Source organism: Saccopteryx leptura, chromosome 5 (genome assembly GCF_036850995.1).
Source record: "Saccopteryx leptura isolate mSacLep1 chromosome 5, mSacLep1_pri_phased_curated, whole genome shotgun sequence".
Lineage (NCBI taxonomy): Eukaryota > Metazoa > Chordata > Mammalia > Chiroptera > Emballonuridae > Saccopteryx > Saccopteryx leptura.
In genome coordinates, this window is record NC_089507.1 from 96428589 (window position 1) to 96442738 (window position 14150).

General features: G+C 44.4%; 1 protein-coding gene across 4 annotated transcripts in view; it reads right to left on the bottom strand.

Annotated features, from left to right (window-relative positions):
- The window catches only part of DIP2C (disco interacting protein 2 homolog C), a 471590-nt gene that overhangs the window by 289613 nt on the left and 167827 nt on the right, over positions 1-14150 (bottom strand). The window lies entirely within an intron of this gene.

Sequence of the window (14150 nt, forward strand, 5' to 3'; positions counted from 1 at the left end):
GGCTGGTACTTTTTTAAAGATTGTTTGGAATTTGAAATCTTAGTGAACCTTTCATGTTCAATCCCTTTTAAATTTGTTGGTCATCTTGCACTTTGAGTGGCTCTTTTACCAACATGCTTTTGTAACCACACTTTGGTCATTTAGAAAATGCTGGCTCACTGAGTTATGCGGGTCATTCAAATGCTGTCAGTGTTCATCACATAACATCAAAAAAAATCTCATCTAGAGAACCACCATTGATCACATCTGAAATGGTGATAGATGCAAGATTTCCAAATTTTAATATTCATGTGAAAGCTCAATTTTATTACTGTGAACAAATACTGTAAATTATTTTGTCTTGGAATGAAAGAGTCAAATTTCTTCAATTTTGAGAAAGTAGTTGGAAATACTGTAATGCTGGTGGCTGAAGTCAGGCAGGTCCACACTGGATTCAGGCAGACAGGAGAGAAACTGCGGAGCCAGAAAGTGTTGGGGCATTACCATTTAATAAAGTCTTACAATGCGGATGACCACACAGGTAGGGGAAAACCTCTTCTCTGGCACACAAACAGCAAGAACGGTCCCTCACAGTGGCGGGCTGGCAATCCGCCATCCACAATCCCCCTGAGCACAAGCATCCAGAGCCTTATATAGGCCACACACATGGCACAGCCACGCGCTCATGCACCAACCAGGCAGAGTGCTTGCAGCTGGTAACCCCACAAGCAAGCCTAACACAGCTGCCCCACAAATACCTAAGTCTAAACAGCCACAGTTTATAAGTCAACCTTTTACATAAAAAAAAGGCTGTTCCTGGAGAAAAGTGGCTAGTTCAGTTCATCACAGCGCTTTTGCTTGAGACACACTCCAACACTTCAGTATGTCAAAGCACCTTACGCATACTTCCCACTTCATAGCTCAGGCTATTAGAGAAGGGCACTTGGGTGTTAAATTTTAGTAAAACTGAGTGAAACTTTTACTGATTCATCAAGTGTATTTCCAAGTGAAAATGGCCTCTACCCCACCCCACCATGAGTATGTGAAGGTAAAGGATGTATTGATAGTAACAACTAGCCTAGAGTAGTCCCAGCACTTGACTGAGGCCAAGATACTCACAGCTTGCTCACTGTTCCTTATATATCATTAGTGTAAATATACACACTGTGAGAAAGATGAGTAAGTTCTTAGAATTATTATAATTTTTATGACCTTGAGAATCCTCTGAAAGGATCTAGGACACCCACAGACCACACTTTGGAAATGCTGTCTGACACAGGAAGCAATTAGGGAAGTAGACACAGCACAACTGTTGGCCCTGAACTTCTCATCATTGCACCTTTTATTTATCTCAATGATGTGTGAAGGATAAAAAAGAGTTTATGAAAATTGAGAACTATACACTTGACCAGGCAGTGGTACAGTGGATTGAGCATTGGACTGGGACTCAGAGGACCCAGGTTTGAAACCCTGAGGTAGCCGGCTTAAGCAAGGGCTCATCTGGCTTAAATGTGGGCCCACCAGCTTGAGTGCAGGGTCGCTGGCTTGAGCGTGGGATCATAGACATGACTCCATAGTCACATGGCTTGAGCCCAAAGATCGCTGGCTTGAACCCAAAGTGGTTGACTTGAGCAAGGGGTCACTCGCTCTACTGTAGCCCCCTGGTCAAGGCACATATGAGAAAGCAGTCAATGAACAACTAAGGTAATGCAAGAAATAATTAATGCTTCTTATCTCTCTCCCTTACTGTCCGTCTGTCCCTATCTGTTTCTTTCTCTCTGTCACAAAAAATAAAATAGAAAACTATTATTTTAACTTAATTTTTAAAAAATTTTATTTATTGATTTTAGTGAGAGAAAAACACCGATTTTAGTTCTACATATTTATGCATTTGTATTCATTGGTTGATTCTTATATGTGCCCTGACTGGGGATTGAACTTGCAACATTAGCATATCGGGACAACACTCTAACCAACTCAGTTAATTGGCCAGAGCCTTTCTACTTTTATATTTAGACTTATTTAAAATTGTAAACCACCAAAAACTCAGAAATTAATTAACCAGAGAAAAGGTTCAATGCAGTCTCATCCATTTTATCGCCATTGAGATAACTGAGAATGACTCATGACTTATCAATAAGAAATAATTTAATCTATAAATGAAAATACTATAATCAAGTGTTAAAAGAAAATTATATACTTGTAGAGCAAACCAATTTTGGACTGAAGCACCAGGTACAGTGAACTAGTTACAAATATATCAAACCTACTTATCATTCCTATGCCTTATCATATCAACAATCATTAGTTTAACTTTCAAATTCTATTCTCGAAAGCTTTCTTTAATCAAACCAGTATTAACTTCAAATTGTCCTGACCTGTGGTGGTGCAGTGGATAAAGCATCAACCTGCAATGCTGAGGTCGCCGGTTCAATCCCTGGGCTTGCCCGGTCAAGGCACATACAGGAAGCAACCACTACGAGCAGGTGCTTCCTGCTTCTCCCCTCTCCATCTCACTTGCCTTCTCTTTCTCCCTCTCTCTCCCAAAATCAATTTTTAAAAATCTTTTAAAAAGAGAAGTGACTTTTCTCTGGCCCTGGCCAGTTGGCTCAGCAGTAGAGTGTTGGCCCAGTGTGTGGAAGTCCCAGGTTTGATTCCCTGTCAAGGCACATAGGAAAAGCAACCATCTGCTTCTCCAACTGTCCTCTTCTCCCTTCTCTTTCTCTGTCTCTCTTCACCCCCCCAACCCTCCACACACACATACAGTCATGGCTCACTGCAGCAAGATAGCCCTGGGAGCTGAGGATGGCACCATGGCCTCGCCTTACCCACTGAAATAGCTTGGTTGCCAAGTAAAGGAGCAACGCCCCCAGATGGACAGAGCACTGCCTCGTACAGGGCTTGGCGAGTGGATCCCGGTGTGGCACATGTGGGAGTCTGTCTCTCTCCTTCCCTGCCTCTCACTTAATAATAACTTAAAAAAAAAACAAAAAACCTTCAAATTTATGTTACTATGTCATCTGACCTGGATCAATTAGGTTCAAATGATCACATAGAAAACCTCAAATTCCAAGGAAATAAATACTATTCCTGTCTGTTTCTTGCTCACACAGATAACACTACGGAGGCTCCACCAGATCATGGGGCCTGAGTCCCTCCCAGCCCACTCTCCCCAGCCATGTCTTTACTCTTCTGGTTCAAGTCGCCTAAAGTTCAATCCAAAAAGGGAAGCCAGGGCCCACATTTCAAAAGCCTCCCAGAACAGCAAACAACATTCCTCCTTCCTAGTTTATCAAATCTTTGTCACGTGATCATAGTAGGTGGAACAAGTTAACAGGACTACTTTGTGGATGGACAGGAGATGCCCAACAAATATCATGAGTCCTGTTATTAAGGAGGTGGGCGTATTGGAGGGAGTGACCAGTGTTGGCCCATAAACTGATACCAATGGCAGTTTAGCACGTACCAAGCACTCGCACAGAGATTTTCCAATCTGATCCTCATAATAGCTCACTAGGTAACCAGAGACATTATTATTTTCACCATTTTATAAATATGAAAACTGAGATCCATCACATGCTCTACCAACAGGCTCCCAGAAATACTTTCAAAGTTATAACTATCTCATATATACATGACACATAAAATATGTATATATGACACAAATAAAATATACATATTTACACAGGCCACTCTCTTCTGCAGGATGTCAATACCCCACTCGGTTCCTCCCCTCTTCTCTCTCCTTCCCAGACTTTGAACCACATCCCATTCCCTAATGAACCCCACACACCTCATACCTACCTGCTTTACTTAGACAGCTCCCCAGACCTGGAATAGCTCTTTCATTTCCACCTGTAGTTACCTGTTGTCCCTTCAAACTCAGCTCCAAGCCTCTCCTTGCATAAAGCCTCTCTCCATCAGAACTGTCACTGTATCGCCAGAGTCTACAGGATGCAACTGTAATTTACAAAGTGCTGTCCCACATGCTCCTCCTGTGATCATGCCCAGGACCCACCTGTGATGAGCAGAAGGTGATGAGCAGTCCCTTCTCCATGATGGACTCATATGCTTCCATGCACCCTGGAACACCATTCACTCCAGGCCACGTGTGGAAGTCCCCGCTCCCAAAGGGAGATCGTCCAGAGGATAGGACGAGAGGGAAGACCCAGAGAACTTGCTGCCAGGAAGAAGTAAGTCATATGTTCTGCCTCCAAACAGGCCTGTCCCATGAAACATCCAGGCTTGGAAATCCTTTCTGAACGCAAGCCTGAGCACATCAAGCTCCAAAAAGCACATGGAGACAAGAGCCATCACTTGAGTATACGAGGGCAGCTTTCAGGAGGGAAAAAAATGAGTCCCCAAATCCCCAGACTGCGGAATGGCTGCACAGACTCAGGGACTCTGAGCATGATTTATGAATGACACTTTCATTAAAATGTTATAACCAACTTTAAAGAAACATAGCAATTTAGACCAGTGTGTACATTAAAGCACATTACAAATATAGCCCTTCCAGGACCAGAGAACAGCATTCTGGCAGGAGAAAACACAGCAGCTCAACTCATCTCCCAAAATGTAAGAAAGGAAAATCATTTAAAATTAGAAAAAGAGGTCCTATGCTTCATTTGTCCAATCCCCACCCAGCTGTGAATGGGAAAATAAAGGAGTATAAATTCTACTTCATCAGAGTTAACAACAAAAACTGTTCACATTGACTTTCCACTTGACAGAAAACAGGACATTCATGAAGAAAGATCCTGCAGGCAATGGCTTTAGCAACCCCCACATTAAAAGTCCATCTTTGTCAAATTAAATCATTATAAAGGTTTTTATTTTTTTCATTATTGCCACCCCACCTCCCTAAGAGCCTTCTTAAGAGCCTAGGCCCCAGACTTTTCCTAATCATCCTACTCCCAGGAAATCTGGACACCAGAAAAGCTGAGTATCTGGTTATATACTGAGGCCCTTTGGAGGGACACAAACCACAGTAGCTTTCAGAGGCCCCTAGGACAAGTTGCCCTGTTGAGAATGCATGATACACACATGAATAAAGACTCTGCCTAAAAATGAGCTATCTGTGCTTGTAGGTAGTCAAGATGTGGCAGATGAAAAGGAAAAGGAAAGTAAAAAGAGTAAACAATACTCAACACCCAAGGAAAGGCACATGGGCATCACTTTTCACTCTGTTCCTCTCTGGCCCTGAGGCTCACAGCCAGTGCAGATATAGGCCACAAAACTAAATATCTGTGAGTGACAGAGATCACTGATACACACCACGGGTGGATGGACAGCAACTGGAGCCCAAGTTGCTTTAAAAAGGTGTTCACGTCACCAGACTTGATACTGTGACATTATCCACACAAAAGGTTTATCTTCCAGAACCATGCTGTCCCATTCTGTAGCCACTAGTGACATGAGACTACTTAAAATTTGTTGATATTAAATAAAGATTAAAAGTTTAATTCTCCATCTGCACTTATCCCATTTCAAGTGCTCCGTAGCCAAAGAGGGATTGCTCAGCTACAATGTTTCCATGAATACAGAAAGTTGATAGAACAGTACTGTTCTGGACCTTCTCAATATCTACATAGTGAACCTACAAATATTTTGTTTCCTGTAGATGCTGCCTTCTTCCCATTTTAATTAATCAGGCTCTTTAAACCAGGGGTAGTCAACCATTTTATACCTACCGCCCACTTTTGTATCTCTGTTAGTAGTAAAATTTTCTAACCGCCCACTGGTTCCACAGTAATGATGATTTATAAAGTAGGGAAATAACTTTACTTTATAAAATTTATAAAGCAGAGTTAGAGCAAGTTAAAGCATATAATAATAATTATTTACCAAGTACTTTATGTCAGATTTTCACTAAGTTTGGCAGAATAAATCTTTATAAAACAACTTACTATAGTTAAATCTATCTTTTTATTTATACTTTGGTTGCTCCACTACCGCCCACCATGAAAGCTGGAACGCCCACTAGTGGGCGGTAGGGACCAGGTTGACTTCCAATGCTTTAAACAATCAGATCTGTAGTGACTTTGCTGCAAGTCTTTGATCTCTATTTATAACAAACATAGGCAGAAAATCACTCTACTCCCAGCTAAGGGATGGTAGAAACCTCAAGTTGTAGCAAATAAGAAACAAAATGAGACCCTGGTAGGGCCAGTGGTCATGGCTGTCATGGTTCATATGTAGGTTCTCGTTGAAGTCGGGCATATGGTAAAGAAACAGGGGAGCCAGGAATGGTGAGCCATTCCTTTATTAAAGTCTCGCACCAGCCGATGAGCAAACTCACAGGGCTCCCAAAACTACTGATGAATTCTCTGGTTCCACAACCAGGAGAATCTTCTCTGGTTTCTCCTAGAATCAAAAATGCCACCAGTCTTAGCAGAGCTCACAAAGCCTCTCAGCTCTAGTTCCCCATCTGCACATCTCTTTCCCTGTCAACATGGCTTCTTTTTCTCTTTCTCCTTCAGCTCTCTCTTTTCAAAACTTTCTCCTCCCTCAAACATTAGCAAAACAATGGCCCTTCCCAAGCAGGAAGGTAATTTGCAATTTCACAGACCATATATATCTGGCGCTGCCCAGCCCCCAATGCAAACTATAAGCAAGCAAACATAAAAATCATATTTTACAAACTTATTTGACCAACAATCCCCAACCCCTTTCCCCTACAATTTTAAAAATCACCTTAAAATTCAGGAAAATTGGCCTGACCAGGTGGTGGCGCAGTGGATAGAGCATCGACCTGGGATGCGGAGGATCCAGGTTCAAGACCCCAAGGTCACCAGCTTGAGCGAGGGCTCATCTGGCTTGAGCAAAGCTCATTAGCTTGGACCCAAAGTCGCTGGCTTGAGCAAGGGGTTACTCGGTCTGCTGAAGGCCCGCGGTCAAGGTACATATGAGAAAGCAATCAATGAACAACTCTAACAGGGGTCATCAAACTTTTTATAAAAACAGCCCACTTTTGCAGTGCTAGTCAACCTGGTCCCTACAGCAACCAAATGGCAGGCGATTGGCCCACCATGAAAGCTGGAATGCCCACTAGTGGGCAGGAGGGACCAGGTTGACCAGCACTGCAAAAGTGGGCGGTTTTTATAAGAAGTTTGACGATCCCTGAAAGGTGTCGCAACGAAAAACTAATGATTGATGCTTCTCATCTCTCCCTGTTCCTGTCTGTCTGTCCCTATCTATCCCTCTCTCTGACTCTGTCTCTGTAAAGAAAAAAAATTTAACTAAAAAAATAAAAAATAAATAAAATTCAGGAAAATGAGCACAGTAGAAATAAAGGAACATCCACTGGGTATTTGATGACAGGAAAAGAAGACAATCCAAGTCCTGGCCTCAAATTCACCCCTGACTCCCACCGTACCTGGTGATTGACAGCAATAGTTCAGGTATCCTTCTTCTTCTGCCCCATGGACATACAAACTCACCTCCCCTTCCACCTTCTCAAAAAAGCAGCAGCACCACTAACAACAACAATGCCACTGACAACAACGCTGTGGGGATTCTTCCAGTAGTAGGGTTTGCATCTATGCTCAGCTTGTTCTAGCTCCATTTCCAGAGCAAGCCTGGCTCTGCGACCATATCCCGAGTTCCTCTACGAAGTTCTTAAAGGGAAAGAGTCCTTGGTTCTCAACCCCACCCCCAGAGTTCCTGACTCCTGTTGGGTCCAGCAGTAATGAAGATTTAGTTTAAGGAAACCCTCCTGCCTCTCAGAGAGAAAACTCTCAGGTCACAAGCAATCAGCCCAACATCCATCCAACAGTGTCTGTTGAGCCCACAGCATGCTGCAAAGGGAATCAGAGCCCCTGCAGAGCACTCACTGCCAACTTTCAATCTTTTCTAGGACATTCCAAATGTTAACTGACTGAAATTCAGAGCCTACCGATCAGGTGCATCTCCTGGAAAAACATACTCATGCCTGTCTTGTGTGGGCGTTAGAGAAAAGTCAGTGTATATTCATTATCCAGCACAGTCTCAGCAACAAATATGGACAGACTCAAGATCCTGGCAGCTGTTCAGACTCATCCTCTCTCTGTCCTGCTACAGGGTCCAGTATAAACAGAACCGCCATTCGTTCAGGAGCAGAATTAAGCCCAAAGCTCTCTCAGTGGAGCAATGATGGCTAAACTCTGGTTTCTCCAGCCTCAGATTTGAGTTTGCCTCATCAGACCACTGAACAATGTGCAGGTCTCCGAACCACTGCCTGTTCATCCAGACACGAGGGTGATACACAGGAACACCTCCCACCCTTGCAGGAAGGGCATCCTCCTCCAGGTCCCTCAATACTGCTGAGCTGCTTCTACCCGAGAAACCACATGTAGGGATTAGCAGGAGGTCCTCTCATCCCTCTGGAGCATTGCTGCTCCAACAATCTGGGAACAGAGCTCCTCCATCTTGGGTGACCCCAGTTCAGTTGCTATGGTGATACACATTCTATCACTGTCAATGGCAGCTCTATAAAGGCCAAGAACTATTACTAACTTTAGAGACACATTTTCTATACTGTACTTTCTATTCAGTATTTAAAAAGAAAGCATAATGAAGTTCTAGTAGAAAAAAAAAATTTCTTTTACAATCTGTCACATTGAAAGAGTAGAAATTTAGCTGGGATTTAAGTAAGATCTGTTCAGAGGAACAGATGGGGCTATTTTTTAGGAACAGTGCTTGCTGGCTTTTTAGAAACATAGTAAACTCACTGCCAAGTAAAAGGGTTGTTTATGCTTTTGCTTTTGAAATGGAGGGGAAAATCTTATTATTCTGATACATTAAGTATTTAAGTATGCTGATATTAAGTATTCAAAAATAAATAACAACATTTGGTCTATATCACTCCTTTAATGTGACTTCAAAGGAGGTGAGAGGTAAGAAAACATCCTGAATCAGCCCAGCACCAGCCAGTCTGTGGACAGATCACAGGGATGCCGTGAGGAACTGTCCACAGGTTTGGCCTTTGACCCACAGATGAGAAGCCACGCACAATGCCGTCACAGGGAAAGCCCATGTTTACCATTTTATTGAAAGTGTTTGCCTCCAACACAGAGCTAGGAGCGTTTTCAAGCAGAGGGCTCCATGCTATCGAACGTCCTTTCCCACCATGTTTCCTGGGCTCCAACCTTTTGAACCAGTGGCACACAAAGGCCTGGCCAGGAGTCTCCCTCCACAGGCACACCTAGGCCACAGCTCTCAAAGCCCCTCTGAGGACTGTGAGCTGCTGGGAACCGCTGCCGTCTTCCCCCTTCTGTGCTGCGAGCCACGCAACGCCAGCTGGATACTCAGTTCCTGTGAGGCCCGTCCTGGAACAGTCTACGAAGCAGTGCTTGTGTGTTCATGACAGGACTCTGACGCACAAAGAAACTTCATAACACAGGTGCTGCTACTTGGTTTCCTCCAATATTTGTTTAGTGAACCCAAAACCACAAAACTGCTCACTTCAGTTGTGAAATGAATTACTTAACCGCCCTGTGCGAAAGCCCCATTTATCCACAGGGCAGCAATAGTTCAAAGTGTGGCACAGTGCATTTTTATCTCACATGAAATTTCAGGTCACCACTTCTATCTTTCACTTGTTCATTAAATGAGCATTTCTTGATTGTGTGCACTGAATACTATGGAAGTGATGAGTAGGATTAGTCCAGAGCAATGTTTTCCAATGCAGGTCCATGGACTGGTCTGCCAGAAATTTTGTGCTAGTCCACGAAAGAGTTAACCACCCTGATATTGTATAATGATTATAGACACAAAGATCTTAGTTGAATTCACTTATACTCAGAATGATTTCTGCCTTAGAGGTCCCTGAAATAATTTTCCTAGTTGATCTGTCCTTAAGTATAAAAAAAGGTTGAGCCCTGGCCAGTTGGCTCAGTGGTAGAGTGTCGGCCTGGTGTGCGGAAGTCCTGGGTTTGATTCCCGGCCAGGGCACACAGGAGAAGCGCCCAACTGCTTCTCCACCCCTCCCCCTCTCCTTCCTCTGTCTCTCTCTTCCCCTCCCGCAGCCGAGGCTCCATTGAAGCAAAAGATGGCCCGGGTGCTGGGGATGGCTCCATGGCCTCTGCCTCAGGCGCTAGAATGGCTCTGGTCGCCCCAGATGGGCAGAGCATCGCCCCCTGGTGGGCATGCCGGGTGGATCCCGGTCGGGCGCATGCGGGAGTCTGTCTGACTGCCTCCCCGTTTTTAGCTTCAGAAAAATACAAAATAATAAAAAAAAATAAAAAGGTTGAAACCACTGGTCCACAGCTTCAGGAAATAGCACAGAAAAAATACACATACACAGGTGACTATAACACAAGGCAGAAACATGAAGAGCTCAAAGATGAAGAGAAGGCAACCATTTCCTATATGGCAGGTAAGAAGTGTTTCTTAGAGAAAGTAACAGCAAAAATGATGTCTGCTCTTTGCTGTTTAGATTTGGTTGGACCAGATATTGGATGACCACATTCTACATGATATTTCTATAAAATACATCAGTGTTAGGAGATGCTACAAGTTATCATACATAAAATAATTTAAATGCTTCCTGTGAATGGCTCAGGAACAGGGGCATGCGTTTCCATTGCTGTTTCCCCAGAATTCCTGAGAAACAGGGAAGGAGGAAGTCCTGTGTGTCCGTCTCCTTTCCATTCCCCTACTAGAACCAGGGTTCCAGTGCCAGGTCTGACCCTATCCTCTCCACCATAGAGACATGCCTTTGGGGAGAGATCATCATGTTGACTGGTGGTGGGTAAAGGGTCTTTCACTGAAGGACCTGCCCCTCCAGAAGGCACAAAGCAGGAACCAAGAGGAAATCTGTCCTTGGTAACTCCTGGGCATGGTGGGTGACAGTCAAGGGAACACAGAGGTGACTTGAGAGCGTCCTGAAGCACAAGCAGCATCACGATGCTGGGTCAGCTGGCAAAGTGGGTAGGTAGGGGGTCAGGAGGACTTGCTGGAGGTAATGGCTTCCTCCTTCCTAATTGGACAACCAGACAAACCACTTAAGTCTTTAAAACCAGGACACAACTGCCCAGCAGGGTTGTGAGGGAAAAGCAGAGAAGAACAACGAAATGTTTGGGTCCTTAGGACAGAGAAATTCTCAGTCACCAGGCAGTCTCGAAGTGATTGTATAGCCGCAGAGGTGATCTGGACAACCCTAGTACTTGAGAAATGATGTCACCAGACAGTGCTGGGCCCGCCCAGAAGCAGTGACAAGAGCAAGAAGACAGAGAAGGTGGAGGAGACAGATGTAGGAGACTCAGGTGACTTGAAAGATCATGTTTCTCCTGAGTAGTCTGTGTGGATCCACCTAGATGCTTGTTAGGCTGCAGACCCCAGGGGTCTGCTTCAGACCTGCTGAGTCCTGGTATCTGAAGTGGGGCCTTGAGCTCCACACAAATCAGTCTGTACTCAAGTTAAGTAGATTACCTGCATGTGAAACTGGCCTGAGTGCTCTGAACAAGTCACTCACACTGAGTCTTCGGCCCACTGTGTAAGGAGAGAATAGCCTGGAACACAGCGTGCGGTGAACATACTCATATGACGGCATGTGATGGCCGATGGCTCCCCTCAATCCTGCGGGATCAGCCAATGGGGCACAGGAATGCTGAGCCTTTGCTCATTGGGCACATTTTTATGTAAACCCCTATGCCCTCCTTCTCCTTAGATGTGGTTTTACCTTTCTTCAAGCCCAGGGCTGAAGGTCATTGAATCCTGTTTTTTGGGGTTTTTTTGTTTTGTTTTATTTTGGTGAGAGTCAGAGAGAGAGACAGACAGGAAGGGAGAGAGATGAGAAGCATCAACTCTTTGTTGTGGCACCTTCATTGTTCATTGATTGCTTCTCATATGTGCCCTGACCAGGGGGCTACAGCAGACCGAGGGACCCCTTGCTCACACCAGCAGCCCTGGGCTCAAGGTGGTGAGCCCTGCTCAAACCAGATGAGCCCAAGCTCAAACCAGTGCCCTCGGGGTTTCGAACCTGGGTCCTCCACATCCCAGTCCGACGCTCCATCCACTGCGCTACTGCCTGGTCAGGCCTCTGTTATCTTTTATATTTAATGTTGCTTATGAGCTGTATTTGAGTAACAGTTACACCTGGTTTTGCCAACAAGACTGAGTGACAGAAGCAGCCAATGGCTCTTACTCTGCACCAAGCTGAACTTAGATGACTCATGGAGATGAACATGGTCACAGCTGGGTATTGTGACACTGAGGGCACATGGTGATAAGGACCTATGAGTATGTCACTGGTATTTATTTATTTGTTTGTTTATTTATTTTTCTTCTTTTCCAAGTTGAGAGAAGAGGAGATAGAGAGACAGACTTCCACATGCGCCCCGACTGGGATCCACCTGGCAACCGCTGTCTGGGGCCAATGCTTTGCCCATCTGGGGCCATGCTCTCAACTGAGCTATTTTTAGTGCCTTAGGTGGAGGCTCCACAGAGCTATCCTCAGCACCCCAGGCTGATGCACTTAAACCAGTCGAGCAATGGCTGTGGGAGGGGAGGAGAGAGAAAGAGTAAAGGGGAGGGGTGGAGTAGACGGTCACTTCTCCTGTGTGCCCTGACTGGGAATCAAGCCCAGGACATTCACATGCCGGGCCAACACTGTACCACTGAGCCAACTGGCCGGGGCCAGGTCATTGGTATTTAAACAACAAATGACAGATTTGATTCATTAGGGTTTCATTAACAAAGAATTAACCCCTCCCCTGAATAGAGTATAAAGCAAATTCACAACTGTGGAGTCTGTAAGAAGAATATCATCTAAAAATGCACTTTTAGAAAGCAAGACAGGTATCTGGACTCACAAGGTTTGAACATGAGTGGCATCCACCATCCCACAGATGCCAACTCTGTAGACCCATCTCTCACCTCTCCATCGTCCTAGAGGAGGGGACAAAAGCACAAGACCCACCTTCCTGGTGAGCATGTCATGTTGGACACCATCAAAATGGCTTCCTAAACTTTGGACGGACTTTTTTCTCTTTGTACAGAAACTTGGACACTTGATCACTGAAGAAAAATAAATTGATCTGGCCTGATTATCTTTTTCCAATAGTAGGTACTCTACAATACACTATCTTGTGTGCTAATCAGTGAACACAAATAGACTGTCTGACCCTTTATACTGTTCCCCAGCCTCAAGGATAATACAGTTGTAGTTTCCAGCAGTCGGTCCCTTCTACTGTTTGATGGCCACAAAGTTTTGCCGATTTTTCAAAATTCTCGATCCTCTGAATTCTCATTCACAACATTGTCGAGAGAGAGCTACGGACAAAACTTAAGGTATACTAAGTAAATGTTAAGGAACTGGGTTTATTTGACCATATCCAGCTCTTTAGAAAGCTCCATATTCTCCAACAATGGACCTGGCTTTTCTTCTTTAGGATTCTGTCTTGTCCTATTATGGTTTCTCCTTATGCTTCTGTGAGTTCTGTCCCTATGCTCCTTTGAGTCTGGTGATTTCTGCTCTCTGGGCTGCAGCCCGGCAGGGAAAGGATCTCCCATACTTATACCATCAAATGGAAAATATTTACAGTGAAAGATCAATAAGAAGAAACTTTATTCTGTGCTTAACAGTGATGAACATGAAGGCTCTGGCTTTGGAAATGATGGGTTTAACATGGCCAGCACATAGATTTTACTGAAACTCAATTTTTGCCAGGCCTCTCTTAGCAAGTCATTGTATCCTCATAGCAGCCCTGTAAGGTAGACACTATTAGTAACCCATTGTGTGGATGAGGACACTGAGGCTCAGTGTGCAGGTGCAGAGCTCAGGTTCACATCCAGACGGTTGGCTCAAAAGTCCATGCTCTTTGCTGCTCTCCACTCAGGGAGATCAAATGGCCTTCTAACAAAAAAGAAAATGGATTTTGAACATGAGATATCTTATAGCTTAATTTTCAGTGAGCATGTCTTGCAGAAACTTTTTGCCTAACGAAAGACTAAGACTGCAAAGTGTGGGACTGTGTCATGTACTAAATGGCTGAAGAAAGTCTCATTTATGTGGAAAAAGGTTAGTCTACAGAGATGTGACAGCTGTCCCCAATACTTGATGTGCTACTGGGGAAGAGCAAATGTGTCCTGGCTGTTTCAGAAGGAAAAGCAGAGACTGTCCAGGGAGCAGTTTGAGGTGGTGTGCGAGGGAGAACTCTGAGACACACATTCGATAAGACAGGGAAGGA